This window comes from Musca autumnalis, unplaced genomic scaffold (genome assembly GCF_047663935.1).
Source record: "Musca autumnalis isolate F117 unplaced genomic scaffold, ASM4766393v1 scaffold_2, whole genome shotgun sequence".
Lineage (NCBI taxonomy): Eukaryota > Metazoa > Arthropoda > Insecta > Diptera > Muscidae > Musca > Musca autumnalis.
Window position 1 is genome coordinate 117,338,521 of NW_027411755.1, and position 18,318 is coordinate 117,356,838.

The window sequence follows — 18,318 nt, forward strand, 5'->3', positions numbered from 1 at the left end:
TTCTATGGGGATTATATGAAGGCGTGGACCTGTACGGGCAAATTTCTGGGGTAAAGTTTTATACCAATATAACGAAGACTAAATACCAAATTTCATACAGTCAATCGAAAATCGGAGGTACCGTTCTATGGGGCAATATGAAAGCGTGGACCCATATCTACAAATTTCAGGTGGAAAATGTTGTACCTCCAACGAAGACTGAATACTAAATTTCAGGCATTTCAATGGATTATTATGGCCGTAACCTTCAAAATACCGAAAATTGATAGGTACTGTTCTATGCGGGACTATATTAAGGACCTATACCGACAAATTTCATATGGAAAGTTCTATACCCCCAAAGAAGGCTAAATACCAAATATTAGCCATTTCGGTGTGATAATGATGCTAAAACCTTCAAAATACTGAAAATCGAGAGATACTGTTCTATGGGGGCTATATTAAGAATGGACCTGTACCGACAATTTTTTTGAGGAAAGTTTTATACTCCCAACGAAGGCTAAGTACCAAACTTCAATCCATTTCAGAAGAATATTGAGGCCACAACCTTCAAAATACCGGAAATCGGGAGGTGCCGTTTTATGGGACCTACATGAAGTCGTGGACCTATACAGACAAATTTAGAGGGGAAATTTTAATGCCCCAACGAAAACTAAATACAAAATTTCAGCCATTTCAATGGATTATTGTCACCATAACCTTCATAATACCGAAAATCGGGAGGTACCGTTATATGACGGCTATATTAAGGCGTGGATCTGTACCGAAAATTTTCTGGGAGAAAGTTTTTTACCCCCAATGAAGGCTAAGTACCATATTTTACCCATTTCGGAGGAATAGTGAGGCCACAACCTTCAAAATTTCGAAAATTGGGAGATACCTATGGGGGCTATATTAAGGCGTAACCCTATACCGACAAATATCAGCCGGAAGGTTTTGTAATTCAAATGAAAACAAAATACCAAATTTCAGCCATTTCGGTGGCACATTGAGGCTACAACCTTCAAAATACCGCAAATCGGTAGGTTCCTTTCTATGGAATTTGGTACGAAGACTACGTACCAAATTTCAGCCATTTCTGTGCTGTAATGAAGCTAAAATCGGTTGGTACCGTTCTATGGGGGCTATATCAAAACGTGGACCGATATAGCCCATTTGCAATATCAAACATCCTAGGGGTAATACACTCATACCTCTTTATACGGCATAGATACGTTCCCAAAATGTCGGCCGTAAAGCGAGGCAAAACATTTCATACAAATCCATATTAACAGTAAGAGATCGGTTCCGATTTATTGTAAAAATAAGGTTTGAATTTACATTGGAAGTAAAAATAAGGCTTTTACATCGTGGTTTTAATAAAAATCAATAAAAATAAGTAAAGCATGAAAGTTAAGTAGGTTGTATATAATAACAAAAAAACCAAAACAATTCATACAGTTTAAAAAAATTGTCCTGTGTCGGCTGTTAAACATTTCTCTGATGTTCTTCTTGCAATTGAGTGTATGTATGCTTTTGTTTGTTTACAATTCATAGCAAAACGGTAAATTAACTATTTCTTTTGGCCGTATAACGAGGCACAAAGCGCCGTAAATCGAAGCTGTTCCATAATTTATACAGGCCGTTATAGCGAAATGCCGTAAAAAGAGGGGCCGTATAAAGAGATATGAGTGTAGAAACTTCTATACATACATATTTTCAAATGTATTCTCTTCTATTTTTATCTTCAATTTAATGCATACGCCAACAATTCTTTATCGTGTCAAACTTTTTAATTCTTACTCACGTTAACGGTGTTTAATTGTCGAGCGAAACAATTTTGTTCTTCTTTTGATTGAATATTATAAAATTTCACAATGTTTAATGTAATATCTTTGACAGCCCGGTATGTGATCATGAAGCTTTGTCAGATTGAAATGTTTTTCTTATTAAGTGGTCCAAAGTGTCAAGAATCTAATCCCGTTACTACATTATTCAAATATACGGCTTCAAAAATACACTTTTTGCCTCAGAAACTAGCCATTGGGCCTATAGTGCAACGTAACAATTTATGAAATATATTTTTTTATTTTTTAATTATTTCTAATAAATAATGTTCTATTTTGACCAATCTTTTATATAATTAATTTTTTGGATACGGGAAAACCACAAGGGGATCAAATATAGGAGAGAGAATGTGCCACTAATTCAACTCTGGTTCTACTCCGTACTAATAATGTAAAGAAAGTTGGGAAAATAACCTTTAACCATAAATTCATGAGAAGACTTATGAAAGTTTCCATTGTTTTACCAAGGCTTCTGAAATAATGAATATTTTTTAGAAGCTGTTTTATGTATGTTTTACTGAATATAGCTTAAGTATTTGTTTCAATTAATATTATTTGGCATTGAACCGTTAATTTATGCAAAAATATGCATGAATACTTGACTAAGGAATACTTGTACTTCGTCAAAAATGATTATGTTTAGTTTTCGAAAAAGTTTCCATTGATATGTCGAGCACTGTATGCATATGTATAATATCCAATATTAAAAAGAGCTTTAGTTTTGTCAATGACACTGATCAACATTTCAGAAATTATTTCATATTGAATTAAAATTCATTCGGGTGCATTAGCATTATCATAATCAATGTTCTTTGTTTATTGTACCAAAATCCATTTCAAGACAGTAATATTCAATTAATATTCGTTACTGAAGCATAGGTGTACATACCCAGCAAAAAGTTTGCCTCCAAAGAGGCAGTTAAATGGTATGTACAAGTGATCTGGAAGTGCATCAAATTATGCATTTTCACTCATGATTTTTACAAGAGCGTGACTACTGAAAGAGGCACTCCATTGCACTGCATTTTAACTGACCCTTTGGCACTGCATTTTAACTGACCCTCTGGCACAGCATTTTAACTGGAGACAGTCCAAAGCACGTGTTTTGATACAGGCATTCTGCGGAAATTGTACAAGCCATTACAAAATATCCCAGAACAAATAAAATGCACTTATTATTTGTGTAAAACAAAAATGTTAAGAACTTTATTACATTAACACAAATTATGAAAATTCTCCATTGAATTCAATCGCAAACATGCGTGTTTCCTCCGCTCTCCATTTATTCCAAGCTGAACTGTTTTTGCTTCATCTGCTAAATGGGTTGTCTTCCCATCACCAGTTAAGATTTCGACATGTACTCCAACAGCACTCCATTCGGAAATTTATTTTTGGAAAATGTATGCCGCTGCCTGTAGAGATGTACAAACTGATTTATGTACATGTATGGATCTCTAACAACTGCTAATAAAATGTAGCGAACGGAGTGCCTTTTTCACGACTCCGTTTGGACTGCATCCGGATGCTGTTAAATTGTGAGGATTTGGAGTGCCTTTTTCACGACTCCGCTGAACTGCATCCGGATGTTGTTAAAATGTGACAAGTGCATGTGATTCTTTGGATTGCATCCAAATGCGGTTAAAATGAGAGGACTGGAGTGCCTTTTTCACGACTCCGTTTGAACTGCATCAAAACATGCCGTGACAGAACTAGTCCACATTGCACTACTTCCATATTTTTTTGCTGGTAGGTATACTTACATTTTGATTAACCCATATGAAGCTAGTGGTCGTTAAAACGCCAACAAAAATGATTGCAAAAATTGACGTAACACTCAGAAGTTTTCGCACATTTCTGTAGGATTTTTTGCGTTTTGTTATAGTATTGTCTGTTATCTGTCATTCCATGCTTATAAAGCTCAATACGAATATGGCCTATGCATTTCCACGCAATTGGCCTTAGACGCAAACAATTCAAAAGAAATCCACTTTTTTGATGAAAAATTTAAATACGCGATAGTTTGGTTAAATTCTTAATGATAATGGAACACTGTTCAGATGTCCTGAAAACAAAATTATATGACATATCTCACAGCTTAACTTGAATACTAACATACCTGATTTCGTTTTGTGTTGGCACAAATGATTAGTTTCACTGTTCTCAGCTGCCGTGAATTTTTTGCCGCAGCATTTGAGTAAAATTGTAACCTCATCTAGAAAGTTCAAACAAATCGCTTCACTGGACATTACCTCCTAAAGGAATAGAAATAAAACGGAATAAGTAAATTATTCCGATAACTTAAAGTGTCACAGATAAAATGGTGTATGTAATATACATATGTATATAACAATGATGTATGAAAAAAAGTTTCCATACCTCTTTTGGTGTCATTGACAATTCAAGTGGAAGTTTTTCCCATCGTACATATAAAAATGTCATTGAATGCCGAAAGATTTTTTCATATGTGAAACTTTTCCACAATTCTGTAAAATAAAACATCCGCAGAATAAGCCAAAAGAATCCTTGAGTTAAGTTTGAAAATAAAAAATACTTTTAAAAATTCCTTAAAATTGCCCAGAAGATAACTTTTGTAAATTGTAAAACTTTTTTGTTTTTCTTGGAAACGTAAAAAAGAAAAACAATTAAATTACGGAGATACTAAAATTTAGAAAGAGGAAACAATATTTGAAAATTATGAAGATTTTATATGAAATATTTGATATGCATAAAAATATACAAGCTTTCTTGTTCGTATTGGCATTTATGACCTTTAAATGAAATTTAAAAATTCACTGAAGAAAATTATTTATTAAACTACCGTAACATCGAAAGACCATTTTTGTACCGCGTTTAATTTTTGAGTGAATATCTTACCGAGAACGGTCATAAAGCAGCGAGGCTCGTAATCATTTCGCGCCGGTTGTCTTTTTTTCGGCAGTAAATCACACTATTTTCTTTTAACTTCCGAAGTACCGAAACTGGCCACCGCAAAATAGTGAAGGTTACGCGATATCACAACTAGTCATATAAAAAATCACAAATTAAAAATCCAAAATTATTAAAAACACTAATTTTTTTCATTGGAAAGTTATTTTTCCTTGATCCACTCAAGTGTTAAAAGAGTTGTGACAAACAAAACAAAATCAGCTGTGTTATTCTTTCTGGCAAATACTGGTTTTAAAGGTTGCCACACTGCCTACTGCCTACTTTGGCTATCATCTTACAGTACTGTGAGAAGAAGAAGAAGCAAAAGATCCATCGACCGTTATATTTCAAAATAATTCAGTTGCGCCTAAAAGTATGTCAAATCAGCCTGTAAATTCACCCTTCAACACTAAAAGTACAGTGGGTCACGTAGAGCAAAATGTGAAAAGGAAATTATTAGAAACGTCCCCAGATAATTCGCCTATTGTTGGAAATATGTCCACGGCGGAGTTATTGAAGATGATGCAAGAATCGATGTCAAAGCTTTTAGACGAAAAGCTTGAAAATTTACCCACAAAATCAGATATTATTGATATTAAAAGTAACATAGAGGGTATAAAAGAAGATGTTAAACGTTTGTCTACAGAAAACGAAGAACTCAAAGCGGAAATAAAAATGCTCAAAGAGGACAAAATGGAGGAGAGCAAAAGGCTACAAAGACTGGAAGACGAATTAGGCAGCAAAAAGGTCATTATACGTGGATTACCAAGTCAAAAATCTTTGTATGGAGCTGTTAACAAGCTATTTCATACAACAATGAAGCTAAATATTGAGTCTGAAAAACGTTAAAAAGGTGCACGAATCCAACAATAAAATGTCAGTAGTCGTTGATTTCAACTCAAAAAGAACGGTGACCGACGTCCTTAAATCATCCAGGTTGCTAGCTGGTTCATCAATTTATATCGAAAGAGATCTGTCTGGAAAACGATTGCAGAGAAAAAAAGTGATGTTACTTTTAAAGAAGGAATTACTTAAAGTAAGAAAAGATAAAAGGATTGGAATAAGAGGAGAACAATTGTTGATGGAAGGAAGAACTTTTCACTGGAATGTGGAAAACAAATTTATGTGTGGTAGTAGTTGCGGTGTTGAGGTCCTGGGTAATGTTTTTGGCGATTGCATACAAAATATAAACATTAATTATGATGATTTAGTTAATAAGCTGATCTCAAAAAACTTATAAAAGCCAACAAATTAATCACAAAAAGCACAAAATCAAATAAAAGTAGATACGAAGAATATAATTCAGAATATAATAAAAATCAAAACTATATATTAAACATTGTGGCATATAATATTCACGGTTTAGGCAGTAAAAGTCTTCACCACCCTTTTTTTGATTACTTAAATAAATCTGATATATTTGTTCTTTCTGAAACGCATATCGAAGCTAAACAAGAAAATCATTTTGCAAACAAATTTAAAAACTTTAATATTCATTGGAACGCTGCTTCAAGAACAAGTACAAGAGGAAGAGGCATCGGAGGAGAGTTATATGGAGTGCGCAGAGACTTGGAACAGACTGGCTTCAGACATTCAATTACCAATATCGGCAACCAATACATAATTCAATGTGAGTTGAACTCTTTTCGTTTTGAAATCATACCAGTTTACTTAAGGGGTGCATCTTGGAGCGAAGACTTCGAAAACTTAAAATATGCAGTGGAAAATCATGAAAGTACCAAGATCGTAATAGGAGATCACAACATCCGTATTGGTGAGGAACAGGAATTGCCCACAGAAATCTATAAAAATTGTCCGACAAATAGAGTTTCGAAGGACAAAACTATTAATGCAAATGGAAGAAAATATATAGAATTCTGTAATAATAATGGTCTCATAGTTTTAAATGGAAGAATGTCGGGAGATGAAGAAGGGAAGTACACCTTCGCGAATAAAAATGGCAACTCTGTTATCGACTTATGCGCAGTCTCGGTAGATACACTACGTTTTATCAAGTCCTTCAATGTAGAATACCAAATTTGGTCTGATCATTTCCCTATAACCTTAACGCTATCCATACCCTCATCAGGGCCAAAAGTGCCATATAATCATAATCTTTTACCAAAACTATTGTGGAAGGATGGCAAAAAACTTGTATACCAAAACCTCCTAAACCAGAATATCGATTATTTGCCACCACAACCGAAATTGAAAGATTTTACCAGAATCATACAAGAGTCATATCCAAAAAGCACAAATAAGAAACATAGAATATTTAAAAACAAATGGTTTGATGCAGAATGCTTTAATGAGAGACAAAAAACAATGAACCTTCTCAATAAATTCAGAAGGACTGGGGAATGCTGCGACAGACTCGGTTATATTGAAAAGAAAAAAACATATGAAAATTTATGTAAGTCTAAAAAAAGAGACTACTATAATATTATAGAACGAAGGTTGGACACAATAACTGATAGTAAAACGTGGTGGTCTTTGGCAAAGGAAATCAGGCAGATAGATGAGGGAAGTAGCTGCTGTATCTCAGCAGAAGCACTTAAAGTATACTTCGAGGACCTCCTAAACCCCGTTTGCAATATTTCATCAATTCTTTTCGCACCCAATATATCTAATGATTTGCTCATGGATAGTGCATTTACCATCGAAGAACTAAAAGAACAATTAAAGAAAGTAAAAACAAATAAAGCACCAGGTGAAGATCGAGTTCCCTATGAGTTTTTTATACACGCAACAGACGACTTTCTAAAAAAGTTATGCAATAGTTTCAACAATATTCTAAATGGTTTTGACGATTTTGAAACGTTTCGTTCTGGCATTATTTTCCCAATCCACAAAAAGGGAGATGTAAATGATGTTAACAACTATCGAGGAATTACATTTATGAACAGCGTTGGCAAATTAATGATCGGAATGATAAACCAGAGAATAACTGAATGGGTGGAGAGAAAGAACATTTTAAACGAGTTTCAAGCTGGTTTTAGAAAAGGTTATTCGACGGTGGACAACATATTTAACCTGGCAGCGATAACTAAGTTAAAAATAAACGAGGGTAAGAAGGTTTACGCTTTTTTCGTAGACTTCAAGGCTGCTTTTGATAGAGTGCCAAGAGATATGTTAATATATAAATTGTATGAGATTGGGATGTCTACAAAGGTCGTTAATTTTATTCAAAAAATTTACGAAAATACAAAGTCTGCAGTTTGGTCAGGTCAAGATTTATCAGATTATTTTGAAAAACGTTCTGGAGTAAAACAAGGATGCTTGCTATCCCCAATTCTGTTTGCTATTTACCTCAACGATCTGCATGAGTATCTGAAAGGAGGAATTTATATAGACGACACAAACATCCGCGTACTAATGTACGCGGACGACATAGTCATTCTGGCCGATAATGCATCAATAATGCAGCAAATGATCAACAGATTAGAATCGTATTGTACGTTATGGGGAATGGAGGTAAATCAGACAAAGTCCGAGATAATGGTGTTTAGGAAAGGAGGCAAACTATCATCAAGCGAGCAGTGGGTATACAAAAACGAACAAATTCGAATAGTTAATGAATACAAATATTTGGGAATACTGCTAACACCGAAATTCGCCTTTACTAAACACATACAGAAAAAAGAGGAAGCAACAAAACTGTCTCTGCTATCCACCTGGAAACATTTTATTTCAAAACCCTCGGTGAATGTCAAGGCAAAATGGAAGATGTTCTTGGCTGTATGTCGATCAATTTTTAGTCACGGGGCGCAAATCTGGGGTAATGCCTACTTTGGCGAAGTGGAAAAGATGTATCGTTTCTTTATCAAGAAGATATTGAGTCTACCGGAGTCTACGCCCAATTACGTGATCTCACTTGAAACAGGATACGAACCTGGGTATATATATACGTACTCTCTGCACCTACAATATTTGTCGAAAGTCTTATTTGATTTAAAGAGTCACAGATTACCTCACATACTCGGAAGGAAATTGGCCACCAAAAACATATCCTGGGTTAAGGATTTCAAGCAAAAACTGTTAGAAAATGACATTGATCACGCTAATATAATGACAAATAAGATTTATTGGATGGATGCAGTGCAGAAATTGTTGACGGAGTTGAAATCCAAAAATATAATTGAACATACTGAAAAAGCAGAAGCTAGTGAAAGTCGGATATATAAATATCTGAACTTTAATGTTGGACCTCTTTATTGTAATGATAAGTACAGCCAAGAGCAAATCTCATTAATAATGAAGGCTAGAGGTGGCTTACTACGGCTAAACTGTAATACATGGCGAACTGATGAGGAACAACGATGCTCCTTATGCAATACTGGGGAAGCAGAAACAGTAGAACACTTTATCGGACGTTGTCCAGTTTTAAAAAATATGCGTGTAAGGCATTTACAAAAGCCCTTATTGTCAAACTTTGAAATTATTAGTATATTAAATGGTGGTGAAGAATTTTGCTGGCTTCAGTTATATAAATTTTTGAAAGAATCATGGAAATTTAGAAAAAGCTTAATTGAAGAATTCAATTATTAACACAACACTTGTTATATATTGTCAAATAAACACTCAACTATCCAGCAGACGGTTCATAAAACCATGCTGTAAATATTCTTTATTTAACATAAGATTTATTTATTTATAAACAATATTTTATAATGATATTAAAAATCAAATAAAGAATCATTGAATTGAATTGAATTGAATAATTTTTATGCCTCAGCCTTTAGGCTATCCTCGGTAGCCTTTGATACGATAAACATGTGTTTCATAGAAATGGTGGTTTTAGTCCCCACATTTGTTTAGTCGAAATACATTTCAACCAATTTGGAGTAATATTTAATCCAGACAGTAATCTGTTTTGAATATGGATTATAGTCGTCCACACTTACGGAACTTCCCACACAAAAATTCAAAAATTTTCGCACAAGTGCAGTTTAGGGAATGTCTCGTATGTCCCTCGGCGGTCATTACAACGGTACAATTTCTTTCGGGTGCAAGGTCATACTTCTTAAGATATTGGTCCCTGCCTACACCAATTAAAATTACTGATGAACACTATTACATACGAATTGAATATCCGATGTGACTGAAATTTTACACGTCATGATATTTGTGCCAAACGTATATACATTTCCAAGAAGGTCTACACATATCGGACAATACCTTCGGGCACCTTCCTCACAAAAGTTAAAAATCGAAAATTAAATGGATATCTCGGAAAATAGCATTCGCGAAAACCCTGGAAGCCACATATATCTCAAAAAGTCAAAAATGGTGTATGGAAACTTAAGCATGACACCGACGATATGTGTATAGATTAAAAACAAGCCCTATGTGTTCAAAGGTATTCCAAGCCATGTCCGAACTGGCATTTCTGAAAAGCTCATTCATCTTTTTAAGATTACATTAACTGATACTTCAACATCCTCCTGGAAAGGTTGTACGACTGATACTATATAAGTTTCTGGCCTAATAATGAAAACGCGAATATTTATCATCAGTTTTATAGTTGTCTGAAGTATTATCCAGCATGATAATGCATGCGCTCAAGTTGTTTTGTATCGGGCTTACACACATCAATCCATGATTTGTAACTTGTGATGTTCTTTAAAAGATGTTTCTAAGAATCTGTATTAACTATGGAAATTGGTATCTACAATTTTAAGGTAGTTGCAGATTTCATCTGCCTCGGCACTACACAGTACAGCCCCTGTAATTCTCATCACATTAAATAAAAACGTCACTCTGTCGTTCCTTTGCAGTTGTTTCTTCAAAATAAATTAAATGTCACAATATTTCGTCGCCACATTTATTCACCCAAATTTAAAGTATTTAATCTTGAAATACAATATAATTATGCTAATTTGTGACAGTCTGCAATTTAAAACCACTTCAATACAATTTAACCTCTCCACTCATTTTTAAAAATACATAATAGTACGTTTATATATAACCGGATTTAACAAACCCACTGGTTTTCAAATGTCAATTCCTTTGCGAATACGTCAAATAAATCCTCATTAAGAAGGTTAACCCTACAAAAGGCTATAATATAAACATGACCTAAGTTTACTTTAGTAATGGAAATTGAGAATTGTCTGCTTTAAATCCTCTGTCTGGTTTTCAATAAATAACCAGAAATTGTATTTTTCGTTTGTCTGTTGATACTTCTGTGAGTTTTCTTCATCAATTGTTTTTGTTTTCTAACTTTCTGGACAAAGATTATGTAAATATATAAATCAATATCACCAAATCTAAGCAAAGTTGGCAAACCAAAACCACAACATTTTTTAGCAAATCATGGTGTTTAAACTGAAAGTCATGCTATAACACTTTTGTATTTTGTTTCCAGTCTTAAAGTGTTTTCAATAGACAGATGTCATTGGCAAATCTTAAGATGGCAAGTCGAAGAAACTCGATTAACTTAGAAATGGGGATAAAGTTAAAAACGCTGATGATACGGAATAAGAATATTTTTTATTTGATATATTGTGATATGTAATGTATTTCCATCTGTACGGGTGGGTGTAGAATATAGGATATTCTTGTAAATGTTGAATGATAATGTTTATTGGCAAGAATGTGCCACATAAAATGAATTATTGACACTGTGGTTGTTGTTGTATTACTTGGTTTTGTTCTACTTCTTCTAGCAACTGGCAACAATTGTGAGAGCTATTGTTGACTTTTCATTATTCATGGTTTCACAATGACGTTTGTAAGAACAAGTCCATGTGGATGACTGCTGATATATTTGGCTTTGTTTTGCGCTTTCTTCATCCATGTATTCTTAATACAATCCACGCGTATTGTGCGTGAATTGAAAATTAAACATTTACGATTCTTCATCATGATGAGAGAAGGCATTACCCTGCAAACATTTTTTTGAATTTTCAGTCGCTTAACGATAATCTGGGATTTGCGGGGAAGATCAATTCAATCGCGGAAGAGCGCACCTAAAGATCTTCTGCGAATCCCCAACATAAAGTACCTGTGTCTAGGAAGCGAATCCCGAGGAAGAATCGCAGATTAATCATCTGGAAGATCTTTAGAAGATTAAAATATGTATATAGTAAAAAGTAAAAAGGGATAGAATTATTATTTTTTTTCATTTGTTTTCTTTTAGTTTCATTACCCTCTTTTGTTTTCTTTTCTGCGTTGTTATAATTTTTAATTATTCCTTATGTTGTTGGTGGTTAGTTATACTGCTTCCTCATTCACTTTGTTGTCTTCCTAGTTAAACTCAGCAAAACCTGGGCATGTGTTGTGTTTGTCAATTTATATCAAATTTGACATTTATATCAAAGTTCTGTCGAAAGTGTATATGAGAATTATATACATACAACCAAAACAAATATGTCAGTGACAATCAGTTCTACCAGAAAAGTATTCTGTTATTCTCTAGGGCGATCATTTTAACAATATAAGAAAAAAATGTAAACAATCGTCCAATGATCGCCGTTGTGAATCAAAGAAAATTAATCTGAGCGAACAATCTTCCAAAATTTTGAGAAATGTTTGCAGGGTAATCTTCAATACCCATACTCTCATATTTACATAATAATTTACCACCCTGCAAACATTTGGAAGATTGTTGGACGATTTTTTGATCAGATTATTCTTCTGTGCTTCTTTCCGGCGATCTTTTAGCAAATTTTTATATAAAATTCACCAACGCGGGTAATTTGCCATTCGTAAACGATTATCTACAATTATTGTTTATTATCAATCGCTACAACGAATTTTCTGCTACGCAGAAGATTTTTAGGTGATATCGCTTGCGGCAAATTAATCGCCCATGAGAATCACGAATTATTCTTAGGCGATAGAAAGCATTGCAGGGCAATCTACAATATTTCAATGTCTACAAATATTGTCTTGAAATAACTTCCTTACACAGACAAAAAAATAGATTTCATACTATAATACGAAAGTAGTACGTTCAATCTGAATATAAAAGAAATCCTAATTAACTCCTGAAAAATTGTGGGTTAGACCTCATCAGGTTTCCCTAGAGGTACAGGAGTGAAAATATATTATCTTAAGAAATATATGAACAATTCATAATTAAAAATTAAAACTATATATGTGTTTCTTTTTAACATTTATTTATTATAACAAAAACGATCAGAACATATATATTTTTTAATATAAGTTTTCAATTAATCTCTTCGCCTTCGCTTATTGGCTAAATTAATGGTCTTTTCGCAGCACTGCACTGTGGTCCCAGCCTGCGACAAAAATCGAAAAATTGATATCAGCAAATGTCTGTGACTTTAAAACCGTTGGTTAAGTTGTGACTTCTTATAAGGCAAATAACTAAAAATTTAAAAGACTTGTTCGAAATGGAAGTTTTATCTAAATGTAGTTTAATTACTTTTACATGCAAATTTGTACAAATTATTCGCATGAAATGTGCTGGAAATTAATTTTTTTAAGTTTTTTTTGTAGATTTTTTTCCAATTCCTCAAAATTGAAGTTGAGTTCTACTGACTATCGTGCCCAAGGCCACTATCAATATGTTTTAGAGTATGTTCGAAATAGTGTCAAATTTACAAAAAATGAGGTTCCAGCTACATATATTTATGCTGCATATATGATTTTCTTCGTTCAAGATTTAGATATTTTTGTTTTGGTAACTACTTATGAGTGTATTTTTTCAAACTTGTACATATATTTATACCCTACACCACTATGTGGAAAGGGTATTATAAGTTTGTTTTGGTAAAAATTCATGTAACACCGCGATATATTCGTCGGAGACCCCCAATGTGGTATACCAATCTTCATATCTCGGCGAGATAAAGTGATTTTGAGATGTGTGTCCATCCGTCCGTCCGTGTGTCCGTCTGTCCATTATAAATTGTAATCAAACTCCAGGCCGCAATTTTGGACCGATCGTCACGAAATTTGGTATGGAGGTTGGTTTCACATCAGAATAGATCGCTATTTTAATTGGTGATGATCGTGAAATATTTAGCGGGTGAAATGGACCAAAAACATAATTTTTATCCGATGTTGTATATGCTCTGTAGGTCGCAATAATAGTCAGATCGCCTCGAAATTTTAAATAAGGTAAGAGTATATGACAAAGAAGTAGCTTGCAATTTGAGATGGCTATCAGATATTATTTAGAGGGTTAAATGGACCAAAACTTTTGTGTGAAAATTGTGAAAAACTTTAGTATACAGCTAGTATCTTAATTCCTGGAACTGACATTCCGGACAAGTAAGATATACTTGAAAGTGGAACGCTTGACCTTTCAATTGATGTCAATTATGTTGGTGTACATGATAAGATAACAGAGTTACAGCCTAATATACCCTGTTATTTGTTTGTAGTGTAATGATAAACACGCTAGAGGTCGCAATTATAGTTCAATAATCGAAGAAGAGGCCTACAATTTTGGATGATGATCTGATATTATTTAGCGGGTGAAATGGACCATTACATTTGTATGAAAAATACAAAAAAATATTTTTGATCTATATTTTTTTCCTGGAGGGCATATACCGGCAAAGTAGACTACATATGAAAATAGAACTACTGATCTTCCCCCAGATGAAAATTACAATAAAGTGTCTGCTAGATAACGGGCCTACTGCTTAACGTATAATGGGTTAAGTGTAGAGAACCACATTTTCCCATTACCAGTTGTTGCATTGTTGCATATTACATGGTGCCCTAACGTTTTAATTGTCCAATTGGATTTTTATACATACATTGCAGCATGATTCGCTTTGCCACCTTCTTTCAAAACGATTCCCCAGCCAGGCAAAATCAAATTTTAAAACGATTTTAATACGCGATGAGTTAATACATATGTATATGTAGTGGTGTAGGGTATCACATGGTCGGCCCGTCCGACTATAGCCCTCTCTTACTTGTTTTGATATATAATTTTCTATACGAACTGAAAAACAAGTAAAAATATTAAGTTTGGCCGGGACAAACTTTCTCGATCAATGAGATCTAATCCGGGACGAAAATTTGGATAAAAACTTCAAAATACCTGACATCGGAAGGTACCGTTATACGGGAGCTATACCAAAACCTAGACCTATGTCCACAATTTTTCGTGCAGAATGTTTCTGATTACTGGGGACTACAAATACCAAATTACAGTCAATTCGAGCCGAAAATGAAAATAAAAGCTATAGAAAAACCTGGACCCATATTGATAATTTTTTGGCTTACGTATTTTTTACTTATTTTAAGCATTTACTGAAAAAATCAGAAATATTTTTAACGCTCCTTCCCATACAAGTGTATTGCACTGTGCATTGCAAGGCGAACTTTTTTTCCATTGACGGAATACCCCTATTAAAAGTGGAGATATGTTTTAGCATAAGAAGTTTTTGCCAATTCTGACTCCTAAATATTACCGTATCCGTATCAGTCTTCTTCCTCTCTGGGACCTCCAACATCCCCCAAAATTTCGTTACGATCCCATCAAAATTGCAATTTGAAGCGTGATTACAAAGAAATAGGAGAACTGGATGTAGTATCGACTATTGTGATATCTCCATTGTTTGACCACATAATCCTACCTACTTTGCGTTTATGTAAAGGTAAACTTTTCTTCTTCCATTTACAGGCATTGCTTTTGGAATGCGGAGATATTTGCATAAGAATAAAACGTTAAATTTTCCCACATACACTGTGTGTAATTTTTTGAGTTATGTTTTATTAATCATATTCTGACTCCACTGTGCGATAGAACACCAAAAAGGAGAAGACACGAGTCTCGCAGAATTTTCTTATCTCATCAACTTTCGCGGTTAAAGGCCTCCAAAGGTTTGAGGCTTTGATGTAAAATGGGTCATATAGTCAGGACTCAATCGTCCAAACCGTTAGGAAATTTGAATTGATCTCAAAGGCAAAGTTGTAGCTCTTGTCTTAAAGAACAAAAATTGTGAACACATATAATCCAATAAACTTAATCTGGAAGGTCAAATTGCCATGGTCAAATTTCTTTTTAAATTTTTTCTCAAGTTTTGTTATACAGCAATCAAACCGATCAAATTTGAAGCAAACAACCAACCAACTACTAAAATGTTCCTCAGATCTCAATAAACATCTTTCTAGAATATACGAACTCTGTACAGACGGATCTTAAAGGTCAAAATAGCAAATCAAATGTGATTTGTATCTTGTTTTCTCTGGTTCTGGTCCACAGATACTAAACCGTTCAATATTCGAGAAAACAACCAACTACAATAATGTAGCAAAGACATCAATAAACAACTTTCTGGAACATGCGAAATGTCTATGATCGGTTCTTAATGGTAAAAATAGCAAAATACTTTTGAAAATATTCAAGTTTTACACTTTGTTCTCCGATTCTGGTCCACAGATAACGAATCGCCCAAAAATTAAGGATACCGTTAACCACAAAAATGTTCCTAAGATTTCAATAAACAACTTTTTAGAACATATAAAGATTCTAGGAATGATTCTTAGGGCTGAAATTCACGAACAATTAAATCATTTTTAACATTCCCCCTGCTCATGTTTGGAAATACCAAAGTGTTAAAAACTCAAGGAAATTTGAAAGGTTTGTTTTTTACGGTTCTGAACAGGAAAGAATAATATAAAATAATCGAATTTTGAGCTTGAAGAATCGTTCCTAGAATCTTCATTTGTTCTAGAAACTTGTTTGTTGAAATCTAAGGTACATTTTTGCAGTTGACTGGTTTCTTAATTTTTGGGCGGATCCGTATCTTTGGACCAGAGTCGGAGAACAAAGTATATATTTTTACCATTAAGAACCGTTTATAGACATTTCGCATGTTCCAGAAAGTTGTTTACTGATGTTTTTGCTACATTATTGTAGTTGGTTGTTTTCTCGAATATTGAACGGTTTGGTATCTGTGGACCAGAACCAGACCCGCCTGTACAGAATTCGTATATTCGAGAAAGATGTTTATTGAGATCTGAGGTACATTTTTGTAGTTGGTTGTTTGCTTCAAATTTGATCGGTTTGATTGCTGTATAACAAAACTTGAGAAAAAAAGTAAAAGAAATTTGACCATGGCGATTTTGACCTTGCAGATGAAGTTTGATGGATTATATGTGTTCACAATTTTTGTTCTTTAAGACAAGAGCTACAACTTTGCCTCTGCAATAAATTCAAATTTCATAACGGTTTGGAAGATATAGTCCTGACTAAATGACCCTTTTTACATCAAAGCCTCAAACCTTTGGAGGCCTATAACCGCGAAAGTTGATGAGATACGAAAAAACGGCTAGACACGTGTCCTCTATTTTTTGGTCTTCTATCACGCTCCGGTGTCAGAATATGGTTCATAATTTTCGTGTTGCATAGTGATATGTAAGTTTTGTGCCCATTCCTACGCCTACCTACTTTGTATCATTGTAAAGGTGAGATTTTCTACCTACACCAAACTACTTTACATTGTTGTAAAGGCGAAGTTTTCTACTTTCATATCAGCGTTTATTTTTTAATACTCTTAACAGAATCGGAGATTTTTGCATAATAGTAAAAAATTGACGATTTCAAACAAAATAACAATGTGCAGCAGCATTTTTGGGGGGTGGAAAATGTCTTTAGGAGATGAAAGCCCTTGATGAGTATACTAAGAAGCCAAAAGGAAATTTTCGCCATAGGTCAAGTTTCTGAGATATCGCGCGATGATGTTTTTGATTTTTTCCCTATAGCACTTGGGAAAATGGCTCCATATATCTGTGTGGCGTTGTTGTAGCTTCGTTTTGAGGTGACGCGTCTTCAGTCAAATCGATTGGCGAATCTCTTTGTAGAACATTTCATTCTTCTAACTCAATACCTTTCATGTCTTTTTCGTCCTTTATTTCTTGAACCGTAGTGAAAGTACCACAAGATGATATTTTTCAGCATCAAAATATTCTACAAAAATGTGGCTCAGAAGATTTTAGGTACGGTTCTTTTTGACAACTAATTGATTTTGTCCCGTTTTCATTGTCATTTTTGACATTTATTCGGACTTGGTTAAGAATTAAACTATGTTTTGTTTTTCTGTATATTCGTTATTGGTTATGTATAGATAGGTACGAGTATGTAGACATAACAATCGGCTATTGCTTATGTAGACATAGCTCTTGTAATGATGAACACGTTAATAACAACTTTTATTGGAGGATAGATCCGGTTACCACAATTTTTGAACCATATATTCCGACATTAAAACCGATTTTTGAACCGGTCTTAAGTAACCGATTAAACTTATATGTGTACCATTAAACATCTTATAGAGCTGTCAATCAAATTTAATTAATTCGTTTATGAAAACTTTGCTAGTTGAAGTTCTAGAACAAAAAAACAGTTTTCTTAAGCCGCTTTTAAGCAAAAATATCAGTACGCGCAAATATGGGGATCAAAGGCTGGGGGTAAAAAATTCTTTTTGGCGATGAATGTCGATGAATATAATATGATGAATCCGGAAGGACAGTTCCGCCATAGGCCTATGGCGGAACTTCATTTCTGTTATTAATTATTCCATACCGTTTTTCTTTCTTATATCTGTTATTTTTTGTATCTGTTATTATTTCCCTA